Consider the following 13,462-nt stretch of genomic DNA (forward strand, 5'->3'; position numbering starts at 1 on the left):
TATTGAATTCCATGTATTAGATAACAAATAAATAATGTGAAATGATAAATCATAGTTTTAGTCTTTTACATGGAAATATTTTATTTTTTAATAAGCTGTCAAATTTCATTCAGTACTAATAACATTAGCAAATTTAATTTTGTAAAGAAAATTAATGAAAAAATAGTAAAACTAGAAGCCAAAAGCATAGCTCCTATACTTTTAGATGAAGGCTTCATCATGTCTAGAAAAATTAAGGTCACTGAAAAATGAATCTAAGACACATATGTGATATTTTAACTACAACACATAAAAAAGAGTATTAAAAGTAACATGGATTGGCTTAATTATTTCAATAGCTTTTTCCATGTCACATCAGATTTTAAAACATATACATGATTAGGGGAAAAGAAAAATTTTAAAAAAAGTTTCCTAATAAGTTTTATTATATATAGTGTGAAGAGAACCCATTAAAAAGCCAAGATATATTTTTGTCCCAAAACACATTAAATAATTTGTATGAAATGCTTAACATATCTAAAAATATAAGTATGCATAATGGAAAATAAACAGCAAAAGAAGTAAGAGGGCTGCTTCTGTGTAGAACTCTGGCATCAGAGATACAACTTTGAAACTCAGGACTGTGCACAGTCAAAGCAGACAGCAGGCACAATGACATGTTAAATTACCCACATGATGTATAGCTTAATGAACCCCCTTGTGTTGATCACGCTTGGCATTAATCAAGAGCCATGAACAGATTCCCTTATTTTCTCAATGCTGCTCTGATAAACTGCAATTTCATTTAACCTTGGACAGCAACTTTAATAGCTTTCACGGGACAACTGTCGATATCTTCCTGGGTATACAGTGATTAAACTGCAACCCAAGATGCATGTCATGAATTTTCTTCATTTGAAATTAGAATTTTTATTCTTAACAACTATTTGCATAAAATATGCTGAAGACCTGAGATGTGTAAATATTTGCATTTATCTGAAGTCTAGATTTGCCATGCTATGTTACAAAATATTAATTAATATCATATTCATGAGTGTATTTACTGACCTGTTTGGTTTACTTCTTTCGAATAACCCTTGCCCCAGACAGAAGCAAAACAAAGAAGAAATTCAGAGTCGAAGTTAACTTTGAAGCAAATTTCCTCAACTGTCTACTGCACATACTCAAGATATATCCTCTAGGTACCTGGGAACAAATGGGCAGATCTTCCCATCAGGTCCAAGTGCTGCCTTCCCTTCATTAAAACTGTATATGTAATGTCCACATAATATGACAAAATCTGACTAAAGATGGATTGATTGTTAGGTAAAACAAACCCCCCCATTTTCAACTCCCTTCCTTGATCTTAAATGTATTTGTTTGCTAAACATATCTCATGGTGGGTCTATTTTCCTAAATTTTAAAGATAAGAGCTAGATGCAAAATATGATTAGGACATGTTCTTTACATGTGATGATCCATAATGCTAAAACACTTCCACCTAGTCAATTCTCTTGCAATTAGATGATATAGAGTTTTCAGATGTGGGTTTCACTTCAAAAGTTCGCAACATCTCTAACATCAGGAGAGGGCTGAATTAACAGTAAGAGGCCAAGATTCATCATAGGATAAAAAAATGCTAGAATTTCTTTCCCTCAGAAAAGGGGAAATTAATAGGCCAAGAGGCACATAGAGTAAACAGAATGAGGAGTGGCAGCGGAGGGTGAGGGGTGCATAGGAAAGGTAAGATCTGGTCACAAAACATGCAATCATTTATTTTATGAGAAAATATATGTGACAATCACTGTGATGTGGCCAGTACTTTAAAAACTTGGAAACTGGCATCAGTGTCTGCAAATTGCATTGCACATATTCACAATAAGTTTTTAATAAGGCACCTCATCTTAGATATAAACTTATAAATCATTTTTAGTTTAATAACTTTTTTGGTTTTTTAATGTTGATTTAAGAATTTGGTTATTTTAAGGTCAATGAAGCCTAATGAAAAAGGCAGTAGATTAGAAATTAGGGCACTTGGTTCTAGACCTAGCTCATTTCTGACTTTCTGGGTCCCCTTAAGCAAGTCATTTAATCTCTATTAATAGATAAAGAGTCACTTTACTCTTTGGGACTCCTTATCTATAAAATAAAAGGATTTGATTTTGTTATCTTTGAGCTTTCTTCTAGGATTCTTCATCTATGATATATGACTACTTTCTATGAAAGTGTTTGGTTTTTAGTTTGGAATTACATTATAGGGTGTTATCGAGATAAAAGCCCTATGACAGAACTCTAACTTCCCATTGGGGGCATGTGTGGCTTCCACTGACAGTGTTTGATGTCACACATATGCTCAGAACCTGGATCATTTGTGTTTCTGTTTAAGGCTATGGCTGGTTGATTGTAATACTTAGAAGACTGCAAAGAACTGAATTTAACACAAATTTTCTCTAAAACTTAACTGCTGTTCTAAAGAGAGATTTTTTTCTATATCCAAAAGGAAGAAAACCTGGAACTGTGTCAATGGCCTCTTCATAGTTCTTTCACTAATTTTTCATTTTGTGCCTCAAATTTCTGTGCTGCTAAAGAAAAAAAAAAATGTAGCACTGGTTCATTCTATTAAAAATAGAATAACAAAGTCATTCTGCTGTAATGTGACCGGCACTCGTGCTGGTCAGACTCTGATCAAAAATCCCCGAAGAGCAGAAATTCTTGATGGTACTGAACAGGGCCTGTAAAAACTGGCAGAGGAAGGGGTGTGTGCCTGGAGGACAATCAAGACTGCACATAAGCCAAATCATGGCCTTTCAGAGAACAGACAAATAGCCTATCATGGACCAGGCAAGTTCACGAGTGGGCCTGGTCAAAGACTCCAACATTCCTGGCCTTCATCCATATCCTTGAATATGCCAAGCGTTTCCTGCCTCGGGGTCATTGCACATGCTATTCTCTCTACCTGAATTGCTCTTTTCCTCCTTCTTGGACTAATTAATTCCTTCTCAACTTTCACATCTCAGCTTCAATGTCATGTCCCCAGAGAGGCCTCCTCCTGACAGCTACCTCCCCTCCCCCACCAATTAAATCTTAATTATGTTACAAAACAAATAAGATGCATTTTAAAGAAACAAACCAGTGAAGTGTCTTCCTGGAGCTCATATAATGATTTGAACAGGGTACTAGAGACTAGTATTTGTAAAATAAGGTCATTCACTTACAAAAAAATGATGTTAAACCAACTCAAATATTTATTGAGTTTGTAGTCAATGATAGTAGAAGCTGTGAATTAATTCTGCCTTTAGGTTAATATATTATTATAAGTAGAACATTAATATATCTTGGGGGACACGAATGTGCTTTGTTCCCAATATATTAAAAGCAAAAAATAAAATTATCAATATGGTGTTAAAATTAACACATCGATTTTTGTCACTTAGGCCTAGATGAAACGTCATGAATCTGTGTTAAAGAGAAATTCTTAAAGAGATAGAGAAATTCCTTCTCTATCTCTTTAAGCCCCGAAATAACAATAAAACAAACATTTAAATAATTTAAGCTAAAGCTTACATCCCTATTGCTGGAGAAAACTATATCTATAAAACAACAACAAAACTACCTTCTAGTTTTAATAAGAATTGGTCTTTACTGGGCACTTTCAATGTGTTAGGCACTGTACTCTACAAGTATATTTCCCGCTCTGGTTTTATTTTTTATTGTTGGTTATTATTTTCTTTGTTATTTTTTAATTAAATTTATTGGGGTGACACTAGTTAATAAAATCATATAGGTTTGAATTCCTTCTCTGGTTTTAAATCATCTTATTTAAGATCTCTAATAAGTTACAAGCTCTAAAAAGAAATCTTACACCCAGACAATGAAATATAATTCAGCACTAAAAAAAAAAAAAAAAAAAAAAAATCTATCAAGCCATGAAAATACATGGAGGAACTATAAATGCATATTGCTAGGTGAAAAAAGTCAATCCAAAAAGGCTACCTACTGTATAATTCCAAATATACAACATTCTGAAAAAAGGCAAAATCATGGACACAGTAAAAAGATCAGTGGTTGGTTGCCAGAGGTTACAAGGGAGGAAAGGATGAATAGGTGGAGCACAAAAGATTTTTAGGGCCATGAAACTATTCAGTATTCTATAATGGTGAGTACATGTCATTATACATTCGCCAAAACCCACATTATATGCAATACCAAGCGTAAACCCTAATACAAACTATGGATTTAGAATGATGGTGATATGTCAAAGTAAGTTCACAGATAGTAACAAACAGACCACTCTGTGAACTTAAAACTGCTCTATAAAATAAAGACTATTAAACAAATTTTTAAGGAATCAAAAATAAATCTTGTGTTCCTTGTTTAGAGGATTTATCTTACTTTTAACCTCTATATCATACTATTTTATTAAAAGTGAATCAAAAATGCCTCTGGCCCTCAGCTATTTTTAGCAAAGGTGTAAGGAAACTGTATTCCTCCAATTCTTTATATATTTAGTGAAAAAATAAATAAAGGAAAGCAAAGGAAAGAAAACTTATCCATCAAAGTGAATGTGCTACTCACTTTTTAAGGTGCAACAATTTGGCTTGGTCACTCAGTGTCCTGGAAGAAGTAATTAAATAAATGGCCCTTGTGGCCAAAAGAAGCTAATAGAGCTGCCTTTTCAATAATAAAACATACCATTTCATCCTGACAACATAGCAGTTAATTTCTAATCTGAAAAATAGGAGCTGCCAGGCTTGGCTATGTTGTTCCTTTCATATATGCTACTGATGACTCAGAATTATAGTTTTTTAGTCAACTTACCTATATTCAATTTTAAACTCTTCACTGAGTTTAGATGAAATGGAAAATGTGAAGAGATCTGTTTTTCTAAGCTTCCAACTCCATTCCTTTAATGTCCCACATGATAATTTTCTGCTTTTATGTCTCTATTTAAATGACTCTATTTTAAGGAGTAGCAGCCATCCCTGAGTTTTGATCTTAGCTAATGCAACTTTGGACAAATAACTTGAGTTTTTGAGACCTCAAGTGGACTCAATGAGTTATTTGGTTATTTTCAAATTTAAAATGATCATAAAGTCATATTAAACTCTGAGGATTGTTTCTTGAATAACATTCCATGCCTTTTCACTTGATTCATTTCATCTCATTCTTCAGGTCTGTGTCATGCCCTCCAGAAAGAACTTCCCTGACTACCAATCTATAGTATCACATACATAAATACACACACACACACACACACAAATACATATACATACACAGAGACATGTGCTCGTGTGCGCTTGCACACACACATACACACACACACACACTTAATTGCCAAGATCAACTACTATGGGCACTTTTCTTTCATGGCACTCATCTAAATATCTAATTATATTGTTTACCTGTTTACTTATTTCTTTTCTGTCTCTCCTACAGAAATTTAAGTTCCCTGAAGGCTAAGAATCTACCTATCTTATCCACAGATGTATTGCTGGTACAGTGCTTGGCTCATAAAAGGTCTTCAAATATTTACTAAATGCATGAAATAAACATAAAACTGCATATATTATAAAAACAAAATTTAAATCTCAATCTATGAGGAATCTATGTCAGCAATATGCATCTATGGATGTGTATAGATGTATACAAAACATTAAAAGCATTATAGCTGTTTATTGAACAATCTCTGTGTGTCAGCACTAAATAAATGTTCTAGATTAATTAAGTAATTAATTAATCCTAAAATTGCAGTGTGCCACCATAATCAGGTGAACCAAAACAAAATTTTAAAGACTAAGCTGTAATCAAATCATGTTTGATTTGATTATGTTTCCTTAATTTCAGCTTAAGTTCCTTAACATGAAGTCATTAATTATTACCTTTGTTTCCTTTCATGTACATTATGGTAAAATATGAACAAAATTTTACAAGATACCTGATTAGATATCTTATATTGACTCCAGTATAAATGGCCATTCTCTTTGGTTGCATATATTTAAAGCTAAAAATCCGTACTCATATTTTTAAATTATCTAATAAAAATTTTAAAAATTGATAATGTACTCATAAACGAGCAAACCAAAAACATCAAGAGGCCAAAAGTAATCTCAGCAATTATATGCAGACAAGTACTATAAAACCATCAACATTATGTAACTTTACACTCTGGGTTTATTCTCATGTAGATGAAAACAAAAGGAAAAAATATAACAGTGAAATGATGTTATAAAGCAGAAGGCACTCATTAATTCGCTGATTTTTCAGCCCACCACTAAACTGATCAATAGCTGAACATACAGATTCACTGGATGCTTTATGTGCACTTTTTAAAAAATCATTAAAATATTTTTATTGCCTTATATATCAGTACCATTTTGTAGAGTAAAGAAAAGACACCTGGGTTCTCATACTTTTCATATCATCTTTCACAGAAACAAATTTCTTTCTATCCTATTTTTGCTTCCAATGAGAACGCAGCTGTCTTTTATTAGAGATGTTTAATTTACCAACTCTCTATATATGGAATTTTACATCCTTAACAGAAGATTTTAATACAATTTTAGCTCCTGCTCAAGATAAATCAAACTCAGACTGACAAATAAGCAACTGTATCTGCAAGAAGTGGGGGGTTGTCTGATTTAAAAATCCAAGAAACTTAGAAAGCCTTCAATCTTAGGTTACATGGAATATACATTTTATTCAGCAAGACATGATAGATACTTTATTGCAGGGCTGTTCTTTTTTAAATTCAGTAGATGCAACTGAGAATAATCTAAAGCTATAGTATATTAATAAAATTAGCCAGAAGTGGCAAAAGAAAAACTAGTAATATATAAGTAGTACGATTTATCAGTTGCTTTATAAATTTTACAAAAACATTTTCTAATATTAAAAGCCTTACCTTATTCCCTTGTTTTCTTATTTCTCTTCTATTATACTTGGTGCCAAGCTTTTTTTTGTACAGTCCAAACATTTTCCTGATTATTACCGTGCATGATTGTGTATAAATGCAAAACAGTTTAAGATTATGCAGGGGGAAATTGTTGATGCATGTATTTCACTTCACAGACCTAACTTATTACCATCCTGCTGCTTGATGAAAAATTCAGAGTATTTGTTGGAATAGCTTTGTTCTTCAACGGGGTTATTTTTTACTTTTGCCTTTCCACATCAATTACCCATAATAATACTGTGCCCTCCTGGTTGTATACAGATGTATTAATCCCCTATGATAACCTGTTTTATGTTCCTTTTTAAAAAATCACTGGTAAAAATTTCTGTTTAAAAAATATATTTGATAGGTAACATAGTAATAACTGATTTAGGCAAAAATTATCAGTAAATGTTACAACCTCTAGGCAAAAGTTGAGAGACAAGATCCAAGTATCTTCTCTTGATCTACATATTAATTATCGAAGGGAATGATATCTTTAAATAGAGACATTAGCAGACACCTCCTACAAAAGTAGTAAAGTTAGCATCGTGAATAATGATATAAACTGATATCATGTGACATGGAGTGATATGCTAGAGAAGGACATAACACCACATAGATAGTACTCCTGACAAAAATACACAACCTGAATCTAATCGTGGTGAAACAATCGAACAAATTTAAGGATGTTATGCAAAATAAGTGGACTGTTCTTTGAAAAATATCATTAAAACACATGGAGATTGATGGACTGGTACAGATTAAAGGAGACTAAAGAGACACAGTATCTAAGCACAATATGTAATTCTGGATTAATGTCTATATAGGAGAAAAAAGGTATTTTGTTTTTCTCGAAAGGACATTATTAAGACAATTGGAAAAATCTGAATATGAACTGTATATTAGGTAATTTGTGTTGTAGTAATGTTAAATTTCCTAAATTTGATAATTAAACTGTATTAAATTACAATTATAAAATTGATAATTAAATTGTATTAGACTAAAACACAAGACTAAGGACATATATGCTGTAAGAATCTAGGAGTGAAGAATCATAACATCTCCAATTCTCAAAGAATTCAGCATGATAGATGCATACATACATAGATACATAGATGACAATGTACACATAACATGAAGAGATAAAACAAATGTGAGAAAAATATCGATAAATGAATCTAGTTTCTAAAATTCTGTAAAGTTTTCTACAACTTTTCTGAAAGTTTTAAATTTTTCAAAATTAAATTTCTGCAAATCAGTGACAAATGCATCAATATTCTTAAAGAAAAGGAGAAAACAAGGTTAATAAAAACTAAGTATTCTACAATTGAGTGGACTTATTTACCCTTCCCTCAACATTGAAATATATTGTCAATATTGAATGTTTTTAATGTGTTTACTTTCCTGTACAAGCTTAAGAATTTTACATTTGTTCAGTATGGTATATATTATATGTCTACCAGTCTAAATTAAGGTACTTTTTTAACTGCTGAGGTTCCTCATTTACTTTTGCCATAGTTAGCCAGTTACAGATTGTACTTTAGAGTCACAAACTTGAACATCTGAGACACTTTTCATATTTTACTTTCTCTCTTATAACTCAGTTTAAACTTTTTTAAAACAACTTTTTCTTTCACAAAGGAAAGCACCACTTCAAAAATAATAAATTTAAATATAAAAATGAATTTAAATATAAAAATAAAATTTGGTTGTCAATTTTATATCTTTACAGAATCTTCTTTCACCCCCACCCATCCATCTCTCAATCTCAATTGTGTACGTGTGTTTCAGAGACTTTTAACATAATTATTTTCCATCCATTTAGAGGGAAGCCAATGACAATTCCTGGTCTGTTTTATTCTCCCACCCTTAATCTTCATTTTGACATAAGATTCCAAAGGAAAACACCTATAATAATCCTATTTCTTCACTCTTTTCCTCAAGTCTAACTACTGTAATTTCTTTGCTAACTTTCCTTTAAATCCCTACAAATTGCCTTAATTATGAAAAGCAAATATTTTATCCTAGGAAAATCTCTGTTGTTGTCTTCTTTTGCATTTTTGGGGTCAATAAAGAATAGATGAGAAATATGCAAAGGGAATTACAATATGCTCTCTCTTACTGAGAGCCAATTATTATACTAGGATGTTTTACTTGGTAAAGGCAAGGGGAAAGGACTTCAGTTTGAGCTGGTTTCATTATAAAGATAGACATTGCCTCAAACAGTAATACCCTTGCAATTAGGAAACTGAATAAATGACCAGTAGACTCCAAAATACTTTTCTATAAACTCCAATCTCCAACCCGTGATATCTGAAAAGAGATCCAATAATCCTTAGCAACGGTACAATGTAAAAGCTTTCCTGTCACACTAAGCAGTCCATCCTCCCTAGATCTTTTTTAAAAAGTATTTTTAATTCTCTTAATGCTAATTTTTCTGTTTTTAAAAAAGAAAATGACATAACCCAAGAAAAGCTATTGGCATAGTGTCTAGCACATGATCAACATCCTGCTAATGTTAGATGCTAATTTTTGTAATTTTTCACTCTGTGTTTGCCTACCCTCAGAAGCATTTTTCTTTCCACTCCCTTGCATTGTGATAATTCTAGCTCCAAATGCACTTTGCAGAAATCTATGTGGTCCTGATATTCAGCAAGTTTCTTTTTATCAAATTTAGAGTCATTACTTGGATTCTCCACATGTGTATCAGCTAGCTGCATAACCAGTCACTCAAAACTTGCAATTTGAGCAAACTCAATGGCCTTTATAGCAAGCTGGAAGCTCTTTTACTCATATAAATCCTCTAGAATCTTGGCAGGCATTCTATGTGTCAGATTATAGTCTCCTCTATTTAGTTTAGGACTAGTAGTAGATTGCTATAGTAATAGCCCCAAGATGTTCACACCTTTCTGAATTCATCACCACCCACAATATAAGCCCTTGGATAAATCCCGCCCACACTTACTCCAGTCTGGACTTGGCTGTGTGATTTGCTTTAACCAATGTGACAACAGTAAATGTGACATAGGAGAGACCTGAAAAGTGCTTGCACATTTGGGCTTGCCCTTTCCATCTGATCTTAGAACCTTGCCATCATCACTGTGTGAGCAAGCCTAGGTTAGCCAGCTTGATAATAAGATACATGTGTCTCAGTCCCCTTGTTGCCCCTCTCTGCAGCTAGCTGACACCTGAAGTTGAGCTTCTTCTCTGTCACAGACTACAAGCACATGAGTGATCCCAGCCAAGACCAGCAAAGTTCTACTCTACTGAGCCCAGTTCAAATTTTCTAATACATGAGTCATGTGTCATGAATGACCCAAATGATTGTTTTAAGCCAGAGTTTTGGGATGCTTTGTTTTGCAGCAACAATAACTGACAAAGAAATTAGTACGTAGGAGTGGGTATTTCTATAATAAAAACCAAAAACATGGCATTAGCTTTGGAATAGGTGGCTGGTGGAGGCTGGAAAAGCTGCACAAAAACTTCATGAAAACTGGTAAAATGGTGACCACGCTGTGAGCAGAGGCTATAAAAGTGATAAGAAAAGTGCTACAGCAGGCTAGAAAAACAGTGACCTGAGTTAAGTAGTTAAACAGTAAAAATGTTGCCTGTAGTAACTAATAAACTAATAAGTTAGTTCAGCTAGGGAGATTGCCTCACAGAAAGTTAAACTTGTCTACTGGCTTCTTTTTGCTGCCCATGATAAGGTACTAGGAAGGAGAGATGAGCTCAAGAAAAGTCTGTTTATAAACAGAATTGAGGGGGAATGTAGAGGGACCAGAACATACTGAAGAAAGTAAACTGTTCCTTACCTCTAATCTCCTCAGTCAGCAAAAACTGTCAGAGTAATAAATGGCTTCAGGATAAAGATCAAATCAAAGTGTAACTATAAGTCCCTTTGCTAAGAACCCTAAAAATGTTAAGGACATGCATAGTAGACACTCTCAAACAAAAACAAAAAAAAAGAGGCTTTTAAAATTCTTAAGAGTATTTTCCCCAGCAGCCTGACATACCCAAGTAAAAAGAATCCCGTCTCAATGAGAATTGTGGATGTGGCTTCTGGACCTGAATCAGATTCATAGGAAGCTGTCAAAATGTGAAAGTCAATTGTATGTCCTGATTAAAGCATCACCTTCTTGAATTGAAAGAGAGCACATCAGCTCAAAACAAAGACTCCTCTTTGTTCCTTATAAATAAGGAATGATGTCTCAGAGGACAGAACCAAGAACTATGAAGAACAATGGACTATGGTACCATTCCCAGAGAGCTTGTAGAAAATAAGAGACCGAAGAAACATTCTCAGAAAGAGGAGTCCCAGCCTAATCAAGGAAAACTCCTGACCTTAAATTATGGGGATCAGGTAACACACACCTAAGTGGATTTCAGAATTTCTACAAACTGCTATGTGCCCTACTCTTCCCCTTTCAAATGGTTCTCTCTACTGTAGTTATCATATTCTTATCTTATCACTGCATGTTATAACTTATCTTTTCAGTGTAACTGGATCAAGAGGAACTGCATCCAAAAAGTTTTTAAACATAATTATAAATTTTATAAACATAATTATAAAGTTTATAAAGTTTATAAACATAATTATAAATCAAGAAATTATAAAGTTTATAAACATAATTATAAATCAAGAAATCCTGGACTTTGAGACTGATGTTGTGACTGGAAGGAATTTAGGGGGTCTTAGAGAGGAGGAAATGTATTTTGCACGTGGGAGGAATATAAGTCATCAGAGCAGAGGCCTTCTGTGGTAAGTTGTGGCAGTAATAGATTCTAATTGTTCACACTTGCCTGTATCCAGATCTTAGTTAATCCTCTCACACTGTGGACTTGGCCACATGACTTGTTTCAGCCAACTGAGACAATAGCAAAAGGGAGCCAGCAGAACCTTGGAAAGTACTCATACTTTGTTTGGAGCTTGCCTGTTTTGGCTGCTCTTGGAACCACCATGTGAACAAGCACAGGCTAGCTTCTTGGATAATGAAAGACACATGATCCAATCACCTCAATTGCCCCAGCCAATAGCCAGGAACCTCTAGAGGCAGAGCCAACTAGATGACCAACAGCTGACCACAGATATATGCATGAAACTAGTCAGAAACCACCCACTTGAGCCCATCCCAATTGCCATCCAACAAATGGAAAACTAACAGTTTTTTAAACCACTAAATTTGTAGTGCATAAGAAAGTAGCAAAGAATAATATTCTAGTTCACATTCAGCAAATTTAGGCCTCCCCCTGGTTTTGCACAGACTATAAACTAAGAATGGTTTTTACATTTGTAAATAGTTGGGGGAAAAAAATCAAAAGAAGAATAATATTTTATGACACGTAAAAGTTATATGAAATTCAAATTTCAGTGTCCATAAATAAATCTTATTGGACCACAACCATACGCATTTGTTTATATGTTATCTCTAGCTGCTTTTGCACTTCAGTGATGAATCTGAATAGTTAGGACAGAGACTATATTGCCTAAATTATTTACTATCCGTCCCTTTACAGAAAAATTTTGATGACTCCTGTTCTAGCTATAGTTCACAGTTGTTTACTTGTGGTCAAAAATAGCACCGCTGAAATTTGGCATTAAGAAGGAAAGTGGGTGTTCTATGTCTTGGCAACCCAGACACAAGCTTCAGGCTGCCATCCACACCCATGTGAGTGAGGCCACCATATTTGCAGTTCAATGAGATCCTATCAGAAGAGTAAGAGTGCACCACACATGACCAAGACCCTTCAGCTGTAAATGAAAAAGCAGAAAGAGAAAAGGAAACAAGGCACAAATGGCCTAAGAGCCCATGAGAGGAATACGTTTGCTGTCACCAGCTCTTTCCCTCTCCTTACAACATTGTGGCTGAAGCAACTCAAGTATCAGCACAATTCCAACTTCAGCGATTCGACACAGTTATCTACTGCAAGAGGAAATCTAAGTTTACATCAAAACAAGCAAGCAATTAAGATGTCTAATCTCACTATAAATATTCTGCAAGTACAGGCATAGTGAAAGAGAAGATGGGGATAGGAAACAAATGACAAATGTGACTTTCATGGTCTCATCTCATTATTTTCATGGTAGTGTCTCTGCTTACTCATTTTCTCTTTTTTCCTGACTCTTCTTTTTGATTGCCCCAATAAAACACAACCGATTATTAAAATTCATTAAATTTGAGTTTGACCAGCAATGAAGAAGAAAGAAACCAGAATATTTACCAATGGGTGCTCTATGTCCTTTCATACTTCCACTGGTCTCTGACAATCCACTCTTTTAGGTACGTACGTGAGAGCCAGCAAGAAAGGATAGGTAGACATAAAATGAGAGAACGAAAGAGGAGATGAGTCTACGGCCACGCTACCCTGAACAAGCCTGATCCCTTCTGATCTTGGAAGCTAAGCAGGGTGGGGCCTGGTTAGTACTTAGATGGGAGACCACCTAGGAAGACTAGGTGCTGTAGGCATAAAAAAATAAAAAAAAATAAGGGATTGTAAGCTGACAAGGTCCTTGCAATCTGTGAGGTCAACCAAGGGTTGCTTCGTCTAAAA

At 34.1% G+C, this 13,462-nt stretch overlaps 1 pseudogene; it reads left to right on the forward strand.

Moving 5' to 3' along the window:
* Positions 1-13,258: 13,258 nt before the first annotated feature.
* Positions 13,259-13,377, forward strand: LOC111743272 (annotated as a pseudogene).
* The last annotated feature ends 85 nt before the right edge of the window (positions 13,378-13,462 follow it).

Source organism: Pteropus vampyrus, unplaced genomic scaffold (assembly GCF_000151845.1).
Source record: "Pteropus vampyrus isolate Shadow unplaced genomic scaffold, Pvam_2.0 Scaffold4, whole genome shotgun sequence".
Classification (NCBI taxonomy): domain Eukaryota; kingdom Metazoa; phylum Chordata; class Mammalia; order Chiroptera; family Pteropodidae; genus Pteropus; species Pteropus vampyrus.